Raw genomic sequence first — 26169 nt, 5'->3', positions numbered from 1 at the left:
TATTCTTCAGCATCACTGAGGTATAAGTGACAAAACTGTAAGATAAGTATACATAATGTATAATATAATAATTCAATATGCATGTACAGTGTGAAAGAATTCCCCCTAGGAAGTTAATAAACACATTAAACACATTTATCACCTCACATGTTTAAACTTTTTTTTTCTCTCTCTCTCTTTTTTTTTTTGGTGAGAACATTTAAGTTCTAGTCTCTTAGCAAATTTCAATTCTATAATACAGTGCTGTTACAGTCACCATGTTATAAATTATATCCTCAGACTTTATTCATTATATAGTCGAAAGTTTCTACCCTTGTCCCAATTATCCATGTTCTTTCTGTCCTTCGGGAAGTAGGCCACAGCCTCCCACATTTTTTTGTGTGAAGTCTCCTCTGTTTTAGTCTAGACGAGCTGTGCTATTCCTCGAACTTCCAAAGTTATTATCTGTGTCACGTGGGCATGTGGTGACTGTTCATTGGTGGAATACAATTACAATTAAGTCGCACAAGACGCTCTGATTCTCTGACTCACCCTGGAAAACCTTTCCCTGTTCTAGGGCTTGGTGGCCTTTCTCCTCCACCTGGAATTCTCTTTCCCCTTGGAACTTTATGGTTATGTTTGTATTCCTTTTCCACGTTTTTACTCAAAACGTAACCTTCTCATGAGGTCATGCTTGACTACTCCATCTTCAGTTACTACCTCAACATGCCCCCAATTTCCTTTTCTACTTAAAATTTTTATGCTTCACACTCCTTGAAGTTTAACACACTATGCATTTTTATTTATTTACCTTGTTTATGCCTGTCTCCAATTCTAGAGTCTAAGGTAAACAAGGAGAAAAATTTTATTTGTTTAGCTTATTAATGCATTCTAGTTCTTAAACAGTGCCTGGTATTTGAAAGATACTCAATAAATGATTTTTAACTAAATTCACTATTAAAAAACTGAAAGTGACATTAATAGTAATTAATAACATAAACTATAAATTGAGAACTTATGCCAGGCCCTGCATATATTATCCATACAATAGTATACGATCTCATTAGTATTAACTATGACACCTTTGTCAAGTAAAACAAGGTTTAAAGAGGTTAAATAATTTTCCAAAGAGCATACAGATAATAAATGTTACTAAAATATAAGCCCTAGGCTTATTTGCTACTGAAAATAAGTCCCAGACTGAGCTTGTCCAACTATAAGAAAGTAAATGCAAAATAATATATTTTGGGGACATGAAGGAAGAACTCCTCTGGGTGTTTACTTGTAAGAATCTTTTCTTTTTATTTTTTACATACATCTAATACTTGCATTTCCTGACCTTATTTCTTGTAATTCATCTTACACTTTTCCCTAAACTTCTGCATGTTCTTACTTATCCACCCTTCACCTCCAAAAGGAGAAAATCTTATGATACCACAAAAGAGATAAAAATTCCATTTAAAATTTTTCTTTCAGTTCTCATGTTAAGGTCAAGTACAGAGTGAACAGTCCTAGCCCTCACAGTGAGAGAGGCAAAGCATCTACCAAGGGAGGAGGGGAAAAGCTAAGAATGCTTTATTCATAATTACCTAAGATTTTCCAGCATGAGAGGGGAAAGAGGAAGTCTATTTTCAGTGACAATGATTACTCTGAAAACATTAACATGCAAGGGGAAAATTTTCATTCTGAGAGTTACTACAGTGCTGCGTTCTCTTTCCTTTACAGAGGACTGAAAAATTCCCAGGGCAGAGAGGTAACCAGGCAGAGGCACGTGCCCCATGTCTCGAAAATGGCAACATCCAGGAATCATGGGAGTTTAACTGAGGACACGCTGGAAAGGACTTCTCAGCACCAGGTCAGTCTCTAAGAAGTATCAAGTGGCAGAGTCTGGAGTGAGGGCAGAGATTAAAGCCACACAGGCTATTTAGAAGATTTGTTATACTGAATGAATCAACAAAATTCAGGAAAACCAAAGCTAAATTACCTGCTAAAGGAGGTATAGAAAGTGTGTGTGTGTGTGTGTGTGTGTGTGTGGGGGGCTCATTCTTTCTTTTCTCTAACTTCCATTTCCTTTCCTACAAGGCTCCCATCATTTTAACTGACTTACAGTAAAGACAAAGCTATATGTGGTTGAATTCACTCTCGTCTTCATTTTAAATATTTTGGAAAAATAAATACAGCAGTTCCTTACTTCTGTTCATCCACATAAGTGAGAATAATCTGATCAATAACCCTTAGGTTGGGACATTCACTAGCAGGTCAGTGGCATTCAGAACAAATTGATCTTTATTAAGATCAATTATAAGAACATGATGTAAAAAGTATTTGGTGTCTCCCTCTCTGTCGGTACCTTTATTTGTATTTTTCAAAAATTGTGTGGAAAAAAAAAAAATCATGTGAAATATCACATGGGTGTTCCTGAGTTCTGTCATTCTATATTTGAGTTCTTCACTAGTTCTGTGGGGCCAAGTTGTCATGAATCCCAGTTGCCTAAGCTCAGTATGTGCTCACTTTTCAGTCCAGCAAATAACCATCAATATCACTTTTTTGGTCCTCACAAGACTGAGACAAAGGGGCCACAGTGAGGTAAATGTGGACAGGACAAACACTGTGACAGTAGTTATAGGGATCACATTTCTCCATGTTTATAGTGATATTTGAATGGTTCTTATCTTTCTTTTTTAAATTCACAGACATGGATAATCTGATGAAAATATTTTCTCTAGAAACAAAAAAATGTATACACACCAAAGTCAGCACATAACTTTAGGGAATCCAGAGATCTTAAAATCGAAGCCCTGTGTCCAAAGCATAGATAATAAAGGTAGTTGGGAGAATAGAGAGTAACTTAGAGTTGACGTAGGAAGAGACATTGACCATTAAATTGGGAATAAACTTTTCCCAAACCAAGCACCAACTGTCCCATTGTCTTACCAGCAGCTCTATCCCTCACTGCTCCTCCTGGATCATGGCCTGTTGGCTGTCGCAAAGCCCATCTCCTGCTTCCAAGCGTGGCAACTCAACAGGAACAAGGGCAAGTAAACAATCTTGAGAGGGTCTGCTGCTGAATGTTGGCCAGCCTGGGAAAGACACAGAGTGAATATTTTAAGTTAGCAAAAAGGAACAAGGCATGCACATCTGGTATGAAAGCTATTACGTAGAGTTTAAAGGTTTAAGATGCCCATAATTGGATATTTCCACTACACCGTTGGCTGTTAGAAAAAAAAAAAATTAGGGTTGGAGAATCTTTCTCAAAGCAGTGAAACTCCCAAATGCACCATAATAACATTGTCTAACATTTGGAGAGCACTTTGCAATGCCCAAAGCATCTCTTCCTCCATCAGTGCTCCTCACATCCTGATTGTGATAATCAGTTAGGCTTGGAACCTACTGGCTTCTAGTCCTTCATCAGTTTAACCCAATGGCTCTCAGCCTTGGTTATCGTAGTATTACCTGTGTGTAAAGCTGAGGCCCCTGCTCAGAGATTCTGATGTGCTGGGTTAAAAATAATGAAGCCTTACTCCCCAGGGTATTCTAAGGTCCAGCCAGGATTGAGAATCATTACTTTAAGCCCTTGTACTTCTTCAGATGTAACACCAAGTTAACCCCAAAACAGCAAAAGTTTATTCAGAATACCATGTCAAGGCAATGAATGTGCTAAGTGCTAAGAAGAAGGGAATGCAAAAGAATGTGGCCCCTAAATTCATAGGGCTTTAAGTTAGCTGGAGAGATTGGATACATACTTTAAAAATATAACCTCATAAAATGCATACTTTCAAAATATAACCAAAGTGCACTGGTCAAAGATGGAGTGAAAATCTTGGATGCTACAAAAAGTCGAGATTACCATCCATGAAATCAAGGAGAAAGTTCAATACATGGTCTTCTGAGTTGTAAGGGTGAAATTCAGAGAAAGACAAAGAGAAACAGGAAGAGAACACTATTTTCAAGCAGAGCTGTGAGAATATGCACAGCAAAAGGGAAAAAAAGCCCATTCTGAAGAAAGGGTTTCTATAAAGAAACATTATAAGAATGAGGAGAGGCAGATTTGAGCCAGAACGTAAAGTGTATTGGTAAAATGGCTAAGGGAGTTGGGCCATTTTCCCAACAATCTGAAAATAGTATCTGGAATAGTATTGGATGTTGTTGAAGGCTGGTGTCCCAAGGGGTCATAGTCAATTTACTGGGTTCTTAGTAACTACCAGACACAGTGCTGGATGCATTACATATGTTACCTCATTTAACACAAACAGCTGGTGAGGTAGTTATTATTATCTCTATTGTACAGAGTAAGAAGAAAGGTCAGTTACTTTTCTCAGTTACATAGTTAGAAATAGTCAGCCGAGACTGGGGCATGCTGATCTTGAGAAACATGGCATCATGTAGGTTTTTAAAAACTGAGATATAATTCACATACCATAAAATGCATCCCTTTAAAACATCCAATTCAGCATTTTTAGTATATTTGAATAGTTGTGCCATTACTGCCTCTAATTCCAGAACAATCTCATCACTCCCCAAATAAACCCAGGACCCATTAGGGGTCTCTCATTCATCCCTCCTCTAGCTGACTGAATTTCTGTCTCTGTGGATTTGCCTATTTTGGATATTACAAATAAATACGATCGAGCAAAGTCTGGCTCTTTGTGTCTGGTTTCTTTTACTTAGCGTGATGTTTTCAAGGTTCACCTACGTGTTAGTGTGTATTACTACTTCATTTCTTTTTATGAGTGAGTAACATTTTACTGCATAGATGTATCACAATTTATTCGTGATGGATATTTGAGTTATTTCTACTTTTTTGGCTATTATAAATAATGCTACTATGAACATTTATTGACAAGTATCTTTTATTGTGATAAAATATATGTAATATAAAACCATCTTAATCATATTTTGAGTGTACAGTTATATAGCATTTAAGTATATTCACCATCCATCTCTAGAATGTTTTCATCATTTCAAATTGAAATTCTGTACCCATTAAACACTTTTCATTTTCCCTCCCCCAAGCCCCTGGTAAACACAATTTTACTTTTTGTCTCTATGGATCTGACTAGTCTATGTACACCATATAAGCAGAATCATATAATATTTGTCCTTTTGTGACTGGTTATTTTATTCAGCATAATGTCTTCAGTATTAATGTGGTAGTAGGTATTATAATGTCCTTCCTTTTTATTTTTACTTTTATTAGCATTTATTTTATGCTGAATTTACTCCTGGGCCACAAGTTTTTGTTTCTCCACTTTCTTCTGGGAATGTTTTTCTCCTGAGCAATCTCCTCTTCTTGTTTAGGAACAACCTGCTCTATTTTTTTTTTTTTTTTTCTTTATTGACATTAGAGAGAGAGAGGGAGAAAGAGGTAGAAACATTGATGAGAGAGAACATCAATTGGCTGCCTCCTGCATACCCCCCCCCCCCCGGAAATCAGGCCCACAACCTGGGCATGTGCCCTGACCAGGAATCAAACCTGCGACCTCTTGGTGCACGGGTCGATGCTCAACAACTGAGCCACAGCGGCTGGGACAACCTGCTTTTTTTTTAGGAAGGATCCTCTCCATGTGTCACGGGGAGCTTGTGTATGGGTTACTCTGTCCCTGTGCTCCGTAAATTCTGTACCGCATCTCAGGAGCTCTGTTTGCCTGGATGTGCTCAATGACCAGAGAGTCTACATGTAAACCCTGAAAATCAGGGTTACTCTCTGCATCTGTAAGCATGGGCAGCAAAAATTCAGCACTCTTTTTGGGCCACCAACCGCATGTCCATCCCTCTGTTTGGCCTGGATACACCTACAACACCACCATTGTAACAAGAGAATGGCACACCCTGCTTCTGTAAAATGACATCTTCAGATACCTGGTGGCTTCTGAACATGCCCACCCTTGGTAGCCTGGGCAGTTTCACACGTGTTCTTAAAGTGAACACGAAGATTTGAACCTCTTGATTTGCATGACTCTGGGGAATTTTCTGGGTCCAGTAAATAGCAATCCATTTTGGGAGGTCCCCTCTGGCCACTTATGGGAAGAGCTCCTTCCCTTTCAAAGGCTGAATTGGATTCCATTACATGTATATATCACATATACATATATGATATGTTTATCCATTCGTCGATGGACACGGGTTACATCCACCTTTAGGTTAGCGTGAATAATGCTGCTATGAACATGAATGTTCATTATTTATAAGTTTTTGTGTGTACATATGTTTTAAATTCTCTCGGGAGTGGGATTTCTAAGAGTAGAATTGCTGGGTCATATAGTAATTCTGTTTACCCTCTGGAGGAGCTGTCAAAGAGGCTGAATTCTTTTACATTTCCATCAGCAAGAGAAGAGCGCTCCAGTGTTTCCACGTTCTCACCAACACTTGTTATTGTCTGTCTTTTTTATTACAGCCATCCTAGTGGGAGTAGAGTCGCAGAAAATCAAAGTGTAATAACTTATGACAAGCATGATTCCGGCTTCTTGCAGCAGTTCAGATGCAAAATGGCAAGAGAACAAAAGGGTTCCAGAGGAAGTGGGGGAAAAAAAATGATTAAACAGGAAACTATTACTGATTGAGCAGTAAGTGGATTTTGGTAACATTCTAGATGTAGAAAGAAACAAAAAAGACTCACTATAGGAATAAAGCTTTGAGTTTGGTTGCTTGAAAGAGTGACAGTACTAATTAGAGAAACAGGTAATTCTAGAAAGGAATCTGAAATGACAAGATACATTCTTGCCATGATCTATTTGAGGAAGCTATATAATCCAAATAAATAATGATCAGGCAGGTGAAGTTCAGGAGGTCGGGGCTGGAGACAATGAAATATGTCTTGCCTTTAGAAAGGATCAAAGTAGCATTGGCCACACTAGAATAGGGTCATTGCCTGTGCACGCTTTCATTCCTAAGGCTGGGCTTAGCACCTTATGGGCAAACACCGAGGAAGGCAGAATAACAGAACTATACACTCGCCTTCCTGTTTTCTGTTTAAAATAGTAAAACAAAACTTAAATAGTAAAAATAACATATTCTTTACACTCAGAGTTTTATTGGAACTTTAGCTGTGCATCCCTTGAGTTGGTTGGTATACTGGATTTTTATCCATACATTGGGGCATTCAGGACGGCATGCCCTGGGGTCGGGACGGTGTGTGCAGGCTTGGTGGGACTGCCCTTTGAGGGCTGGCAGAGGATGGGAAGTCCTAGAGGAATGAGTGTCACTACAAGCAGTTATCCGGTTGGCAGGAAATCAAGCTGGCAAACTATCAAGGAGGAATGTGAAATCACATTTTCTATGACTCGAACCACCCCTTATAAAAAGAGGCCATCTCAGCAAAGAGAATGTACACCTGTAAGGGACCACAGGTCTCTTGTTAGAACACAGTTCCTCAGTGGTCAACAATCCTGGCTTTGTTTAGTCTTGGAACATATCCAGTATAACACTCAGAAATCAATACAGTGATGACTCGGGTGCGTGGATACCTGTTTTGAAAGAGAAGTTTAGTGATGCTATTTAGGAGGCTATGATAAATATTCTCAAAGAAGATGCTAAGTACTGGTAGTCAGCTAATACACTGAGTTTTCCCTCTGACCTGATGTACTGAGATTATAAGAAAAAAAATCACTGCCCTGGCCAGTTTGGCTCAGCGGTTAGAGCGTCAGCCTGTGGTCTGGAGAAAAAAAATCATGTTGAATGCAAAGCAAAATAAACATGAGGGTAACTGCTGCTAAAGACAGGTTTAGACAAGAGTCTGAGAGAGAGATTGAGAGACATCTAAGAATGAAAGCCTATGAATTTAAATGTTCTTACTCCCACACATGTCTACATTTTTAATTAAATGCAATAAACCTCACCGTCAAAGTTGCAATCTTACTAAGGATATGTGTTTTCAAGACAGATTTTTTCTTTGTTCCCCTAAATTGAAACCTATTCTGGTATATTTTATCTTCATCAACTATTCACTGTGTTTTAAGAGGGTAATGTGTACTTTCTATAATATTTTTTTCAGAATGCAGGTGAAAAATAACAAAAATAGCAAAGATTTATTGAATGTCTTAGTCATTTAATCCTCAAAATTCTATGAGTCATGCATGTCCCATAGCACACACTTTGCAGGTGGCAGGCCTCCGGAGCCTATGCCCTCTATCCAGCTGAGACTCAATGAAGAAAGCATTTCATTTTGGTTAAATGTAAGTTATTCCATACTTCAAACCCTAGAAGTAGATCACCTCAAAAAGTAAACACAACTTTTCTCTACAAACCAGTCACTCCACCTGTAAACATGTATGATTCAATATGAGCTATGATCATGTACAGCCATTTTTCTTTGGGACCTTAAATGCATTGTCCTTTCAACAGCTGGATCCATCAATGATCAAAAGTCATTAAATACTTCCGTTACAAACAGGAGACTGTTATCCCATGGGATCTAGTCCTTCCTTTCCACTGTCTCTTCAAAGCTTCTAAGTAATAGGTGTTTCCTTCTGTTGTAATGCTGCCTTGGCTGCTTCCCAGTTCAACGCGACCCTCCTCCAGGTCCAAATGGGATCAGACTGGAGTTCATCGAACACTGACCTCAGCAGAATATGCCCACAAAACAATTTCTTCCCCTTTCTCCTTTATTCTCCTCTCTCCTCGTGCGCGCACGCACGCGCACACGCGTGCACACACACACACACACACCACACACACCCTCTTTCTGCAAGTAAATGGTCCCAATTGTATAATGCCCAAAGGCAAGTGTTATTTCAGAATGTCAGCTACTTAGCAGCAATGGCTGTTCTATTAATGCCTTAAAAACAAAACAAAACAAAAAACACAGCACTCAAGTAGTCAAAGCTCTAAGAAGAAAACTAAAGGAAGTCCTCTTGCATATTTATGCCCTGTACTTCCTAACACATTATTCCTTGGTGACTCCAAGGAAAAATTCAGTAAGTGTTTACAGAACAAATTCCAACAAGATAAAAAACAAATATACACCAAACAAGACTATTTCTAATCAACACCTTTTATAGAACTAAAATTGCCAATCAAAGCTGAAACATTAGGCAGCAGTTATAAACTCTTTGGTATAGTATTCCCACTGCACAAAGAAATTATTTAAGAACCAAACACAGAAATGGAGAGATGTGGATATGAATTCACTTGGCATTGTTTGTAGATTATCAAATAAACTTCTATATCTTCCAGAAACTATAATTTTTTTAAAAACCAAGATGGAAAACCCACATTAGAAGAAAACATTGAGTAAAAACCAAGCAGGAAAAGCTTATATAAATTCTTGCATCTGGAACACAAATATTTCTATAACACTCTTACACTTGCTAATACTTGATCTCTTTGGTCAGAGACTGGGCTATTGTAAACCAATAGAGTTGTGCTCAATATCTTAAGTCTGAAAAGCCAGGAGAGAATATGGTTTGTTTCAGAAAACATAATTCTCTAAAACAGAATTGCCATTCCCCACATCCAAGCATTTTGGGGATCCCCTCTAGAAATTACATGTAATGAAGGAGAAGAATGATACAAAGGAGAAGAAAGAGATAAAAGTGTGTGTGCTGATTTTCATGGTTCATCTGTCATTTCCTATTTCTCCACACAAGGAACATTAGGTACTAGATAGAGATTGTATATACATGGCTGACTGCAGGACAATAATTCTACTGGGAGCTAAGTTTTGAGCTGAATTTCAGAAGAAACATCTCTCCCATAATTTTCATAAGCAAACTAAAGAAGTAGGCAGGTAGAAGAGATAATCAAAATATAAGTCCATCTCAGGTTCTACTTCTGACACTGAAACTCCTAACTTCATGACCTTGAGCCGGTCACTTATGGAAACAGAGGACTATAGATGTCTATAAAATGCTGAAGTGTATTATCTCTGTTCCAAACCAGATTTAGGGTTTTATGATTCTGTGACTTAGATATCTAATTTGATACAGATGGAAAAATATACATACGTAAAAAAGGAGGTATTACACAAATGAATAAGATATTAAAGCATGAGCATATATTGGTAGAATTAGCACAATTTAAATACACTTAAATAGCCCGGCCCATGTGGCTCAATGGATTAAGTATTGTCCCATGGACTGAGAGGTCCAGGTTCAATTCCCAGTTAGGGCACATGCCTGGGTTTCGGGCTTGATCCCCAGTGTGGGGTCTGCGGGAGGCGGCCAATCGATGGATATATCCCTCTCATACTGATGTTTCTCTCTCTCTCTCCCTTCCTTTCTCTCTAAAAAAATCAATAAAAACATATTTAAATACACTTAAATAACATTAAAACTTTCTACTGAATAATCCTTAAATTATAATATGTAACTGTAACTGATTGTCACAACGCTAATTATTGATTCCAAAGAAATTTTTACAATATATATTCTATTCCTTTAGATACAGTAATTTTATAAATGAAGTAATGAAAATTTCAGAGTAATGAAGTTACTACCATGGTTCATTTAGACTGAACTGCTAAGTATATCCATTTATAACAGTAATAGATTGGGGATCAATAACTTGGTAGACTGGAACTGCTTTTTAAAACATTGCTTCAAACCTATCACATTAACCTAGATATTTTAGAAGTGAGTTCATTTTCCATACTCTTTATTAAAATAGGTGTATATTAACCCCATCTTCCATTTCTTTAAGACAGTTGGGAAGTACAAGAATACATTTAAAATCTATTAATTATTATATAAATGATTCAATAGCCTAGAGAATATATTTATGCAAGGATGCTGTTAAGTCATATGATCTATATGACTGAAGTTTTAAAACCACTACATTAATAATATCAATACAAACATCAAATGATCAATGAGAAAAATTCTAATGCTTGAAGAGATGGCAAATGGTATATAAAGTGAAATTTTATACTATATAAAAAACTGCCAATATTTGATTTATGACAATTTTTAAAAAGCAACATCAATTCAGTTATAATACTGTCTACATTTTGCATTCTAAAAATTTAAACAAGAAAAATGCATCAGACCTTATTTCCAATAAGAAGGCAAAGGAGAGAGAAAAACTGTACAAATTTTCCAATGATTCTAATTTTATTTTGTTCCTTAAAATGGAATATTATACTCAAAATATTTCAGAACACATAGAAAAATTCCAGTTATGATTACCTGGCTTGTTAAAATAAGTTAATGCATTTTGCAAAACTGAATCACTAAAATGACAAAATAATTTTATCATAAGATATTCTGAAAAATAGCTTAGCCCTGCCCGGGTGGCTAAGTTGGTTGCAGCATCATCCTGTATACCAAAAGTTTGCAGGATTGATTCCCAGTCAGGGCACATACCTAGGTTGTGGGTTCAATCCCTGGTCACAGGTATATGGGAGGCAACTGATCAATATTTTCCCTTCTTTTTCCTCCCTTCCCCCCCCATACCTCACCTCCTCTGCTCCCTTCCCCTTCCCTCACCTCCCTTTACCTTCTCTTCCCTTCCCTTCCATTCTGTTCCCTCTCTCTCTCCTTTCCTCTCTCTAAACATATCTGGGGGGGGAGGTTAAAAAAAACAGTTTAGTAAACATCAAGTTAAGACAAATTATGCTTTTCTTTCCATACACAAGCGATCATCAATATATTAACCGCTGGTGTGTCATAAACATGGGTCCCAGTGCTGCAGGACAGTCCTAGAGACCACCTACAGGCCTAGGTTACTCCAGTTGGTAGATGGTGGGGAGGTTCAGGAGGAGAGAGCATAGTGGCTCAGAACAGCAGAATTCTCCAGCCACCTTGGGAACAGGGTAGTAACCATCAGCACAGCCACACTCACATACACCTGCTGTGCAGCAGTTCTGGCTGCTTATGTGATTCTTACAAGGGATTTTTTAAAAAGGCATTAAGCAAATGTTAAAAAATCCTTGCAAATCTACGACTTGTTATTAGAGAAAATGTAACTATTAACCTTGGCAACAGCTAAAAAGCAACATCATGAGGAAATATGATAGAAGGAATAAAAAAAATTAAAGATGAAATGTTTCCTTATTTTCAAACCTAACGATAAAAATTAGATAAAATATTTTATGAGTTTCAAAAATTGTTTAAAGATAAAAATATGAGATTAAATCTTTAGGTAATGACTAGAATGACAGAATTAAAATATATATTTCCCTAAATAAAGAAGACATTTAGTATAAAAAGCTGTAAATTTAATCACACTTAAGAGAGTCATATAAATGAATGAGAAATCCAAATAGATATTTTAATAACAAAATTTTGACATAATATTTTTCATAAAGTTATCATGTTCGTATTACACTGGATTTTCAGTTCCCAGGAGATGCTGTACAACCAGTTGAACAGCATCTCCTCATGATGAAGGAAGTATAAGAAAAAACATCTGATGCCACCTTGGTGGTGTAGGGGGTGGTCTATACAGAACTGTACATTTTTGGAAAATGTTTTAAATCACTTTTTATTTATGAGATCTTGTAGGTGAAACATACACATCTAAAGGAGACAGGAATGTGGTGGTGTTGTCCTCCTGTTGAAAGGGATTAAAGTCACCTAGCAACCTCTGTGTTGTAGAAACCAAAATAAAAGAGGAGTTGGTTGTCTACTACCAGTTCCTCTAACACAGAAGAGGACAGTTAAGCAGAAAAGCACTCTTAGTGCTGTGGTGTTTGGACACCTTTTCATGACATGACAAAGTAAAAAATCATCCAGAAATTCCCAGGAAAAAGAGAGCCTCTGAAAGCATATTAATTATACCTACACTGAGAATTTACAAATCACCGAGACCGAGACATACACACTGCACAAAAGAAGAGGGCAGGGGGAAAGACAATAGAAACTTTTTAAAGGTCTTTAAAATATTCTGTGTAGAGATGGAAATGAGCATAATAATGAATAATAATTGATCAAACCATACTTTTTCCAAAATTTTGTCTTTATTGATTTAAAGAGAGAGGACAGGAGAGAGAGGGATAGAAACATCAATGAGAGAGAACATGCTACCTCCTGCATGCCCCCCCACTGGGGATCTGGCCCACAACCTGGGCATGTGCCCTGATCGGGAATCGAACTGGCAACCTCTTGGTGCATGGGTCGATGTTCAACCACTGAGCCACACCAGCCGGGCAGAGACTTTATTTTTAAATTTACTTTTATAGAGGCAAACAAGGAATAAAAATTTGAGTTACAAAGAATGAAAAAAAGGATAACAACAATTAGAATGTGGAATACAGTATGTGAATACAGTGCAAGAAATAAGCTCTGAAATAAATATAACTTTGCTCCCTAGTAAAACACACTCTCTATATTTTAAGATAAAAGACCTCAAGAGTTATAGAACATGTGTGCATATATTTTACACGTATGCAGATATGACAGCAGAAAAGAGCAGGCACGTGGGAATTTGTATTTTCCTCTGTGTATTAATGTTGGGGGTTTTGGAATGTGGGGCAGTATTTTTACACAGTGAAAGAATAAAATCACCATTTTGAAGTCATCATTGAGCAATGTGGAGTGTGGAAATAATGGAGCCACTGACTCTGCCTATAGAGAACAATGTCTAGGAAAAGCCCTTTACACCAGGTTAACTTGGGTTCACAGGCCACAGAAATCAGTGTTAGACATCTTGACTCTTGGTTGACTCACGGTGGATAAGGAGCTGAATGAATACTGGAGCATCTAACTCCTTATGCTTGAGAATGTGAAAGTGTCATTTCTAAGAAAGATCAATTGTCAGCTGACCAGAGAGGCTTACCTGCTTTAACCTCCAACACTGCGCCAGGAAAAGCAGAGAACAGAAACAAATAAGTGAACAACCGTTCAGAGACGCACGCCATTTTTGCTCAGTAGCCACTAAAAGCCAGATAATTTGCATGCTAGAAAAACCTCTTTCCTTTTGAGAAAAATGAGTAAAACCAAAGAACCAAATAGTGAGACACATGTACTCAGGTCCCACTAGGAATGTGGCTGCTTTAGAGAACCTCACTGCAGATATTTTCATAGTGAGATGCCAGTCTTCCCTCCAAGTGCCTGCCAGGTCACTGTACACAGGTCACCTCCAGAGCCACCAAATGACATCACGCTTTGTCAGAAAGTGATGTAAGTCATTTCCTAAATAAAGAGAATATATACCCTTCATTTCCTGAACAGTGATGGGGGGGTGGAATCCTCACATAAAACCAAACAAGACTTTTTCATCTTCAACATTCTGAGTAAAGGCCTGGTGTGTGTATGTACATGAATCTGGCTTATAGCCATTGAGGTACCATGGGCACTGAATGAAGCCAACTGAATTGTGCCCATTAACCGACTCCCTTCTGGATATGCCCTAGCCCCCTCCACTGGCCTTTCTATGAGGGACTGGTGTTAACAGTTCATTGCAAATAAAGTTGGGGGCCATTTAGAAGAGTAGGTTATTTTCCTTAACCTCAAGTTGGAAAACTGAGAGTTAAAAGAGGACTTGAATTGAAGCATTATAGCTACCCATAAGAAAGAAAAGGCATGCTTTTAAGAAAAGGCATGCTGCCCTGGCCGGTTTGGCTCAGCGGTTAGAGCGTCCACCTGCAGTCCGGAGAGACCGGGTTCGGTTCCCGCTAAGGGCATGTACCTCGGTTGCAGTTTGTCCCCGGCCCTGGTTGGTCGTGCGGGTGGAAGCCACTCGATGTGTCCCTTTCACATCAATGTTTCCCTCTCTCTCTTCCTCTCTCTCCCTCCCACTCTATCTGTACAAAAAATGGGAAAATGTCCTCGGGTGAGGATAAAAAAAGAAAAAAAGAAAAGGCATGCTTTTATTGCCTCGTTCACTTTCTTTCCATAAGTTTAAAAGTTTTCAGATTCCCTTACACGTTTTAATGAATAAACTTAATTTTTGAAGAACAGATTAAGGTTCATTGTACAATCTAGCAAAGCACAGAGAGTAGTCATATACTTCTGTCCACATACATGTACACCTCCCCCTCTATCAACATCCCGACCACAGTGGTGCATTTGTTACAGCTGAAGAACCTACCTGGACACACCATTATCACCCAAAGTCTGCAGTTTATATGAGGGGTCACTCTTGGTGTTGTATATTCTATGAGTTTTGACAGATGTAAAAGGACATGTATCACCACTATTGTATATTATAAAACAGTTTCGCTGCCTTAAAAATCCTGTACTCTGCCTATTCACCCCTTGCTACCCTTTAATCCCTGGAAATCACTAACCTTTTTACTATCTCCATAGTTACACCTTTTTCCAGAATGTCATGCAACTGGAATCAGGCTGTATGTGGCTTTTGAGGAATGGTTTAAGTCACTTAGAAATATGCATTTAAGGTCCCTCAATGTATTTTGATGGCTTGGTACCTTATTTAATTTTAGTGCTGAATAATATTCCATTGTCTGAATACCAGTTTATTTACTCATTTACCGACTGAAGGGCACCTTGGTTTATACCAAGTTTTGACAATTGTGAAAAACGTTTCTATATACATCCATGTGCAAGTTTTTGTCTAGATATCACTTTTCAACTCTTTTGTGTAACTACCATGGAGCATAATTGCTGGAATGCATAGTCAGAGTACATTTAATTTTGTAAGAAACTGCCAAACTTCACCCAGCTGGTGTGTCTCAGTGGACTGAGTGTCCTCCCCTGGACTGAGAGGTCCCAGTTAGATTTCTCATCAGGGCACATGCCTGGGTTGCTGGCTCAATCCCCAGTAGGGGGCATGCTGGAGCCATCTGATCTATATTTCTCTCTCACATCAATGTTTCTGTCTCTCCCTTCCTCTCTAAAAAATCAATAAAAACATTAAAAACAAAACAAAAAACAAAACTGCCAAACTTTCTTCCAAAGTAGCTGTATCATTCTCCATTCCCACCAGCAAGAATGAAGAGTTTCTGTTGCTCCACAACAGAAATGCTCGGCGTTTTGTGCTGCCACTGTTTTTGACCATTTTAATAGTTGTGTAGTAGAATCTCACTGTGGTTTTAATTTGCAATTCCCTGACATATGATGTTGAACATCTTTTCATATGCCTAGTTGTCATCTGTACATTTTCTTTGGTGAGACGTCTGTTCAGGTCTTTTGCACATTTTTAAAATCAGGTTTCTCATGTTTTTATTGTTTTAAAAGTTCTTTGTATATTTTGAATAATGTCCTTTTGCAAACATTTTCTCCCATTTTGTAGCTTGTATTCTCATCCTGTTAACATTGACTTTAGCAGAGCAGAAGTTTTTCATTTTAATGAAATCCAGCTTTAAAATTATTACTTTCATGGATCATGTCTTCTGTGTTGTATCTAAAGAGTCATTGCCATACGCAAGGCCATCTAGGTTTTCTGCTTGGTTATTGTCTAGGAATTTTACAGTTTTGCATTTTACCTTGAAGTCCCTTATCCATTTTATGTCAGTTTTTGTGAAGAATGTAAGGTCTGTGTCTAGATCCACTTCACTGCATGTAGATGACCAGTTATTTGAGCACCATTTGTTGAAAAGATTGTCTTTGTTCCTGTTCTTTGTCAAACAAAGATCAGTCAACTATATTTATGTGGGTCTACTTCTGGGCTCGCTGTTCTCTTCCACTGATTTATCTGCCTAGTCTTTCACTAATGTCATACTGCACTGATTGTTTTAGCTTTATAGGAAGACTTGGAGTCAGGTTGTGTCTGTCCTCCACCTTCTTCTCCTTCAATATTGTGTTTGAATATTGGTTTTCTGCCTCTCCACTTAAACTTTAGAATCCGTTTGTTGACAGTCACAAAAATAAGTTGCTGGGATTTTGCCTGAAATTGTATTGGATCTATAACTTAAGTTGGGAAGAACTGACATCTTGAGACAATATTAAGTCCTCCTATTCATAAACATGGACTTTCACTCTATTTAGTTCTTTTTTTATATCTTTCATCAGAGTTTTGTATGTTCCTCATATAGATCTTATACCAATTCTTTTTTTTTTTTTTTTTTTTAGATATATACCTAGGTATCTCATTTAGGGGGATACTAACAAAAATGGTAATGTGTTTTCAGTTTCAAATTCCATTGGTTCATTGCTGATACATAGAAAATTAATTGACTTTTATATATTAACCTTATACCCTGCAACTTGCTATAATTGCTTATTAGTTGCTTGAGTATTTTTGTTGATTATTTCAGACTTTCTATGTAGAAGATCACATCATTTGGGAACAAAGACTGTTTTATTTCTTCCTTCCCAATCTTTTATTTCCCCTTATTTCATTAGTTAGAACTTTTAGTACTATTTTACAAAGCAACAGAGAGAGGGGGCATCCTTGTCTTGATCCCAACCTTACTGGTAAAACTTTGAAATTTTTTATCATTAAGTGTGATGTTAGCTGTAAGTTATTTTATAGATGTTCTTTATCAAGTTAAGAAAGTTAGCCTCTATTCTTAGTGTGCTGAGAGTTTTTATCTTAATTTTAAATTTTTTCAAATGCCTTTTCTGCATCTATTGATATAATGATGTTTTTTTTTCTTCTTTAGCCTATTAATGTGATCAATCACATTAATTGCTTTTTGAATGTTGACCCAGACTTAGACACCTGGTATAAATTACACTAGGTCATGATATATAATTATTTTTATACATTGTGGCATTTCATCTGTTAATATTTTGTTGGGGATTTTTGCATCTACGTTCATGAGATAATTAACCTATAGTTTTGTTTTCTTATCATGTCTTTGTCTAGTTTTGGCATTAGGATAATGAACTCATAGAATAAGTTAGGAAGTATTCCCTTTGCTTCTATTCTCTGAAAGACATTGTTTGATATGAGCAAAAATTTTCTCATGAGTATTTTGACAAAGACCTATAGACTAATTTTTTAAATCTTTAGAGTTTAGTTTTAAGAGATCATGTTCATTTTCTTCTGTAACAAACTTAAAAGATATCCATCCATCATCTGGTCACATTTATTTATTCTTTAGCAATTGAAGCATTAAAACAATGACAGTTTTTAGTTTCAATCTTTAATAACATCATATTCATTATATTTGAAATTGTTTAGCTTTCTCGCGGGGATAAAAACCCAAACATAAAACTTTATACTATCCCCTAATAGTTCTGCAGCATAATTTTAATGAAAAATTTTACTTATAATTTACAATTTATATGATGTGTGCAGAGAAATATCAAGAATAGTTATAAAGTGACCAGTCTGGTAAGTCAAAAACTATGACAAAGATTGCTAGCTACTATTAAGGAATTAATACACTATTTTTATAGGCATGAGTAATATGTATATATTTCAATGTATGCATCTACCCTTAGTCAATATTTTGTTAAATTAAGTCCTGAAAGTATCTAAAGATTTTTCCTAATGGGTATTAATCTCTGCTCAATTATAATCCTGTTTATATACATCAGTTTGTTAAGAGTTCTCCTAAGAATACTGGTCTGAGTTCAAAGACATTTTAATTTAACATGTAATTAATATCTGAATAAATGCACTTTTGCATTAATTTAGTAGAAAAAATATATCAGCACATTTCTTTGAATTTCCTAGTCATATCAAGTGCATTCTTGTAGCAAATATGTCATTTTCAAAACTAGACTTTATTTCCTTTACTTACTAAAATAACTCATTGTTATTTCAAGTTTTCAATTAGACTGAATTTTTCTTGGAAGATTAATCTGGGAATTTATCACTTTAGCAAATTGCACACTGTCAATAGCAATTTTATGCACGTTTTCCTTAAGGGATTAAAAACAGGCAAACTTTTTATTCTTTTAAAAACAAAAATTTACATTCTTTTTTTTTTTTTTTTTTTTTTTGTGGTACGTACCCCTAGCAGGAACTGAACCCAGGACTCTCTGGTCCGCAGGCTGACACTCAACTGCTGAGCCAAACCGGCCAGGGCTAAAAATTTATATTCTTAAGAGGATTTGAGAAGCAAGACTCTTTTTCACATCATCTATTCTCTGAAGGGATACTTATCAAGGTTTAAGAAACAAGTGTGGGTGAGGATGGGAGGAAAAGGAACCCTTGTGAACTGTTGGTAGAGTTGTAAATGGGTGCAGCTACTGCGGAAAACACTATGGAGGTTCCTCAGAAAATTTTAAAAAGAACTATCACATCACCCAGGTATTCCACTTCTGGGCATTTATCCAAAGAAATTAAAAACACTAATTTGAAAAGACACATGCCCCTTTATGTTCAATGCAGCATCATTTTCAATGGCCAAGAATGGAAGCAACCTAAGTGTCCATCAGTACATGAGTGGATAAAGAAGAGGTGGTACATATATACGATGGACTGTTACTCAGTCATAAAAAGTTGACATATTGCCATCTGTGACAACATAGATGGACCTTGAGGGTATTGTGCTCATTGGAATAAGTCAGTCAGAGAAGGACAAATACCATATGATGTCACTTATTTGTGAAATCTAAAAAACAAAATAAATGAATAAACAGCACAGAAACAGACTCATAGATAGAGCAAACTGATAGTTGCCAGATGGGAGGGTGAGTTATGGGACTGGGTGAGAAAGAGAAAGGTGTCAAGAATCACAGATTGGTAGTTACAAAAAAAGTACAGCATAGGGAACACTGTCAATATTATTGTAATAACTAGTATAGTGTCAGGGGGTACTAGATTTATTGGGGGATTACTCTGTACATTATATAAATTTCTAATAAGTATGTAGTACAGCTGAAACAATATAATATTGTATGTCAACTGTTGTTAAAAGTTTCTTTTTTAATTTTTAAAAAAATAAAATGAAGTGTGGTTTATGGAAATAAGACCAAAGTAACTTTGCTCTTTGCACTGTCAGAAAAGCAATATGATGGCATAATAAGAAAGCAGTAGCAGAGTCAACTTAGAAAAAATTCTTAATTGTTCCTATCAACTTCATTACCAATAGTATATCATTTAATAGAACACTTCTAATGAATACCTGTTTTTTTCTCCTTACTGAAAAATTTTCTTGTTAAGATGGGAGATGAGTTTATAAGCTTCATCTTTTAAGGACAATAATATTCTCACATTGTGAGAAATATTACAGAAAATATAAAGATAATCTATAAGAAACTCCAAATTCAACCTTCATAGTTCTGAAATGTTTATACAGGCATTTGAATGTAGTACTATTTTTCCCCTTCGAAAGGAAATAAAAAGGTCACTTACAAAATGCAATGAAACAAATGTTTATTTAACATTTGTAATATGCTACAAGTAGTCATGTATAATATATACCCAACTATGCTGTATTTGAAGTTCCGAGAAGTTTCAGAAATGTTATTTTGCCTAAGTCCTTAATAGATGCGGAAATACGCAGTAAGTATCCTGTCCGGCATCACATCAAAAAGTCAAATATTTCATTTAAAGTCAACAATTCCTTTTTGCAATACCAACGACGTACTAATCCTGTTTGGCCTGTCTGAGAAATGTATGCTATGAACATGTGAAGGAAATGATAAGCCTTGGAAGAAGATTAGAAAACAGACTCCAAAACAGGTAAAGACAAGCATATGAAAATGAATAATGCAACCTGGAAGAAAGTGCCTCATCTATTTCTGTAGTTCTATTTTCAAGTATGAGTGCTGCCTTACCTTTTCCAAGATCCCAGCTACCATGTTGCAGTTTCCACTGCGAATGGGCAGATATAACTAACACTGTCAACAAGGACCAGAATCCTTTACCAAGAAGCAGGTGTAGCTCATGAGTTGCACTGTGATAGAGCCAGCATAGAATTTAAGGATTTCAGATGTCTCATTAGGTTATCTGAATTTATTTGAAGATTTAATTTTAAATTATTTCTGCTTATTTAAATATTTGTTTAGCTCTGAATTTTTTTTTTAATTCTCACCGTTCTGCCACTTTTTTAAAGAATGAAAGATCAATGGAGAACCACTGTGTTTTTTTGTTTTTGTTTTAAGGTGGTTATATAGTTCTACATTATTACGTCAATAAAAGATATTACAATGCAGCCCAGCTGGTGTGACTCAGTGATTGAGCGTCATCTCATGCACCAAGAGGTCAATGGTTTGATTCTTGGTCAGGGCACATGCCCAGGTTGTGGGCCAAATCCCCAGTAGGGGTTGTGCAGGAAGCAGCCAACTGATGTTCTCTCTCATCAATGTTTCTGTCTGTCTCCCTCTGCCTTCCTCTCTCTAAAATCAATAAAGAAAAATAACTTTTTAAAAGATATTACAATGCATAAATCCATTATCAGATTTCAGAAAGTTCTCTATATTTGGAAAAAAGTAAAGAAAGAACTACTCTATCAATTTGGACTCATTTCACTGGACTCGAGTAGAGCAGTGGTTCTCAACCTTCCTGATGCCACACCCTTTAATACAGTTCCTCGTGTTGTGGTGACCCCCAACCATAAAATTATTTTCGTTGCTACTTCATAACTGTAATCTTGCTACTGTTATGATTCGCCATAAGAAATATGTGTTTTCTGATGGTCTTAGGCGACCCCTGTGAAAGGGTCGTTTAACCTTCAGAGGGGTCGCGACCCACAGGTTGAGAACCGCTGGAGTAGAGTAATACCATTATGGATTTGTCATGCTACTAAATGTTTGGAATGAGAATTCTCTAAAAGTATCAGTCTACATTCAACAAATACTGATTGTGGGCTTACTAAGTTCCAGGCACGGTGCTAGATACTGGGGATAAATGACACTTTGAACAAAACAGAAACAGAACTCCCATCATGGAACTTACAAATCAAACTCAAGTTCTGCTGGATTTTGAGCCATCCATCATAAAACACAATAACAATAGTAAAAAAAAAAAAAAAATACATTCAAAACACTTTGGATTTATTTTAGTCACTTGAAAAATGAATAAAGAAGGTATTTCAAAACCAGCAGCAACTTACACATAAAGAATTCTCTACCCAGAACTACTTTTCATGGTGAAATAAATGCCAAGGACACTCGGACTCAGAACTAAGGAACTAGTGAATGATATTATCTCATCATGATAGTAAATACTAAGCAACATTGGAAACGGTGCTGCTTCTCCTAGCCAGGAATGAGGTTGGTAGCCACACAACTGGAAGAAAGGAAGGAGCAAGAACACAGGCCGTGCTCATCTTTCTGGAGGCCATAGCTCCTGACATCTCTTCATAAATCACTGTCTAAAACTGAAAGTAGCTTTGCAAATCATGTTTATATTTTGAAGTAGCCACAAAAGTCTTCTGAACACACAGTGTAACTAAAATATTACCCAATTATAATAACATCAGGAAAGATTATAGTTGCCAATCTGTCTAATAGTTTAGCTATAAATGTTTCCCTGGCCCCAGAGCTCCTGGGAGACTTAGCTATGCACATGGATGCGAAAGCCAGATTTCACCTATAACGTGAGCATGATGAATATTTTTTCTATCTTTAATTTCTGATGGAGAGAAATAAGGAAAGACAGCATCACACTTGTAGACTTAAAGAGAAAAGCAGTAACAATATATCACTTCCATTTACTTTTTACCATTTTCATTCCCCCACACACTCAACAAATAGTTACGGAGTGCCTACCATGTGCCAGCCACTGTTCTATGTGCCGGGCCTCATTGTCAGGGACCCAAACAAAGCCTCTGTTCTCAGAGAGCTCCCATCTACTGTGGGGAGCAGACAATAAATGAACAATTTTTAAAAGCATAAAAAATGAATACTCTGAGAAGTGATATTAACCTTAAAAAAGATAATAAACCTTACAAAAGAACAAATACACCTTATAAAAAGTGACAGTTCTGTTAGACAGAACAGCTGGGGAGTGTGTTCTTAAAAATGCAACAATCCAGGAGTGATCAGAGGGGAGGGAAGAAGCCACACATGGCGATACCTGAACGAAAAGTGTGCCAGGAAGAGGGAACAGCAAGTGAGGAAACTAGGAAGGAATAACACTTGTTTCCAGATTGTACAGGATCCTTTAATGCTGAAAAGGATTATTTTTTAAAAGATCTATGCCTGGATACATTTGGAGTTAGATTTCCCCTGAATTTCAGAGCTGAAAAAAAGATTCTGCCGGGTGGAGTGGCTCAGTCGGTTGAGTGTCATCCTGTGCACCGAAAGGTCTCCGGTTTGATTCCTGGTTGGGGCACATGCCTGGGATGCAGGTTCAGTCCTTGGCTGGGGTGCATATAGAAGGCAACTGATCAATTTCTTTCTCTCTCTCTTTCTCTTTTTCTCCCTCCCTCTCTCTTTCTAAGCATGTCCTTGGATGAGGATTTAAAAATAAAAAGATCCTGCCCAGCCAGTGTGTCTCAGTAGTTGAGTGTCGAACCATGCACTAAGAGGTCGCCAGTTCGATTCCCGGTCAGGGCATATGCCCAGGTTGTAGGCCTGATCCCCAGTGGGGCCATGCAGAAGGCAGCCAATCGATGTTCTCTCACCAGTGTTTCTATCTCTTTCTCCCTCTCCCTTCCTCTGTCCCTCTAATATATCAATAAAATAAGTAAATAAATAAAAATAAAAAGATCCTAATAAGTATTTAAATAAGAAAAAAGTTATCTAAAACAAGAAATCAAATTTGTATCAGATATCTCTTAAGCAAAACTGAATAAAAGACAGCAATGTACCAATGTCTCCCAATTTCTGAGGGAAAATTACTTTGCACCCAGGATCATATACACAATAATTTACTAGTTATTTTGAGAAATAATTGTAAAGTATTTTGGACATGCAAGAATTCAGTTTGCTTCCTACAGAACATTTCTGGGGAAAAAAAAATTGAGAATGTATGCCAGTAAAAAAATAAATAAATAGAATCAAATGCACAGAAAGACATAGGACTCAAGTAATGGTGGACGTAACCAGGAGAATAATGAAAAGAAACTCTAATTCAGAATATAAAAATCATAGAGCATAGAGAATAATGATTTTAAGAAGAAAATATATGTAATTCACCAATAGCATAACTAAGAAGTTGGAAAAATCATTGCAATATAATGAAAGCATGTTTCTTCTATCAGGAAGAATAAAGGAGATTAGGATTTTCAAGAAAAAGTAAAACCTTGCCAAAATATCTGTCCAAACATGAAAGAAACTAAAATATGCACAATTTGAGGAATTAAAAAAAAAGTAAGAAAATGGAATCCATTTTACCTTGAAGCTTAAAATATTATCCTTGGAACAAACCAGGTTTTAGGGCCATGGGATCATTTTTTCTTCCTTACATGTTCAACCAAACCACTTGGTATTATAATGCATTCTACTTATTACAATCACAACATTGTAAATGCTGGGGTTTGTTTGTTTTTTCAATTAGCATCAAGCAATAGACAAAGCACAGGAGAAATAGCTGCAGAAGCAGAACAGAATAATGGTATACAATCCAGAAGTTGTCAGAAGGCAGGGGAAGAAAAGTAGACAGAAATGAGGAGCACACATATTCACAACTTATATTGTGGGAAGTCAGAAAGCTATGGTCTGACATTGGTAATTTTGAAAATTAAATGTGTTACTATAAGAGAGAATAAAGACATATTTCTGATTGCAGTATTTTAAATTGTTTGGTTTTCTCATTACCATGTACTTGTAATTTTTGAAAAGTCACTATAGAAAATAAGCAATCAATCACCCCCCCCCCACTTTTGCACTTTTGTGCTCCTTATTTCCCAGAAATGGTAGTTTAGACTTAGAATGGTACTCAAGAATATTTCCAACCTACACATGACAACCAGTGTATCAACATGTATGTGTGTGTATAGGGGGAGGGTCTTCTATGCACTTGGTTACACATTCATTATTGTGAGGAATTCAACACACACACAAGATATGATCTTGGCTCTCAACAAAATTTCAGTCTTGGTGGAAGAAGACAGTGCTGACACATAAATAGCTGATGTATTTTAAACTGTTAACTAATTTGAAGTCACTCCAAAATATCTCCCACATGGGTCCCAAATTCCATGACACCACCATGTAAGGAATTTCATTCCCATGGGAAGCTCCTGGGTGGAAACCAATGACACTATCATCCACATTCAAGCAAGGTATGCCAAAGTACGGGTTCCTCTTCTTAAAATGGGGTATGAAACACACTGAGAACAAGTAACATCTATAATCCTTAGTAATTTTTACATCATGTATGCTCTCATTTTATATATATATATGTATATATATATTTTTTTTCTTTCTTTATTGTTTAGAGAGAGAGGTAGGGAGAGGAAGAGATGGAAACATTGTTGAGAGAGAACATTAACTGACTGCCTCCTGCATGCCCCCCACTGGGGATTTGGTCCACAACCTGGGCAAAGGCCCTGACCAGGAATCGAACTGGTGACCTCTTGGTGCATGGGTTGATGCTCAAAAGTGAAGCCACACTGGCCAGGCTCATTTTATATTTCTATGAACATGCTTGTATTTTTCCATTTAGTTTACCTAATGAAGACAATAAAAGATGTCTGTGAACATATAAAACTCATAGTTTCTATCCTGATTGAAACGATACAAGGGATGGAAATAATCTTTCATCTCTTCCTCAGGGACATTCTTCAGAGACTATACAGTGAGACTTATGTCATCTGTCAGGCCCCAATGTGGAGAGAGCTTTGTCAGCTCCAGAACCTAGGATCATTCAGACGTTGGAGGAATCACATCTTTGAGCAAAGGGCTGGAAGCATCCTGGGAAATTCCTCACTTGACCAGTGTGTGAGTCCTACAACTTCCATCTCATTTGATTTTTAAAAAATCATAGCAGTGATTCTTTCCCATCCATCTATATGCTCCACAAGGGTAAGGATGATGGCTCTTTTCTTTCCTGATACATTGATGCTCAACATATGCTTGAGGAATGAACAAATATTTATTCAATCACTGTAATCTTGCCAACTAAAACACTGGATGTTTGATTTATGTTAACTCTTCTGACTGTCTCAGCAACATGTGAAAAAGGTTTCACTGGCTCTTCCAATTTTACCGACGAGGAAGCAGATTCAGAGATGTTACAGTGACTATGATAAGTAAGAACATACACAGCTTATAAGAAGGAAAGTCAGAATGTAAAACTAGATCTTCCTAACTCCAAAGACCAGACTGTTTGATGGCATCCAGCTATTTAGGAGTTTATTTTGATCCCTTAGAAATTAGGAGGCAATACAGATTCCTTTGGGGAAAAAATAAGTAGAAAGCAGAAGTGATGGAAAGGAGGATGGGAAAGAAAGACCATACAGGTGAGAACACCAAGGAGGAAGAAATTACAGTTACAACAGAAAGAAGCAAAAAAAGAACGGGTGAAGGTAGCAGACATGGAAAGGGGCTGGGCAAATAAACCCAG

General features: G+C 36.9%; 1 protein-coding gene across 2 annotated transcripts in view; it reads right to left on the bottom strand.

The window, feature by feature from the left end:
* Positions 1-26169, bottom strand: part of TET2 (tet methylcytosine dioxygenase 2) — a 127307-nt gene that overhangs the window by 85391 nt on the left and 15747 nt on the right. For both annotated transcript variants that reach the window (XR_004958479.1, XM_036253233.1), the window contains exon 2: positions 2914-3059. The gene's annotated coding sequence lies outside the window, so the exon portion shown is untranslated. The remainder of the gene's footprint in view (positions 1-2913; positions 3060-26169) is intronic.

This window comes from Molossus molossus, unplaced genomic scaffold, assembly GCF_014108415.1.
Source record: "Molossus molossus isolate mMolMol1 unplaced genomic scaffold, mMolMol1.p scaffold_m16_p_1, whole genome shotgun sequence".
Lineage (NCBI taxonomy): Eukaryota > Metazoa > Chordata > Mammalia > Chiroptera > Molossidae > Molossus > Molossus molossus.
The sequence above is the reverse complement of the archived record's forward strand: the minus strand, read 5'-3'. Positions and strand labels throughout refer to the sequence as shown.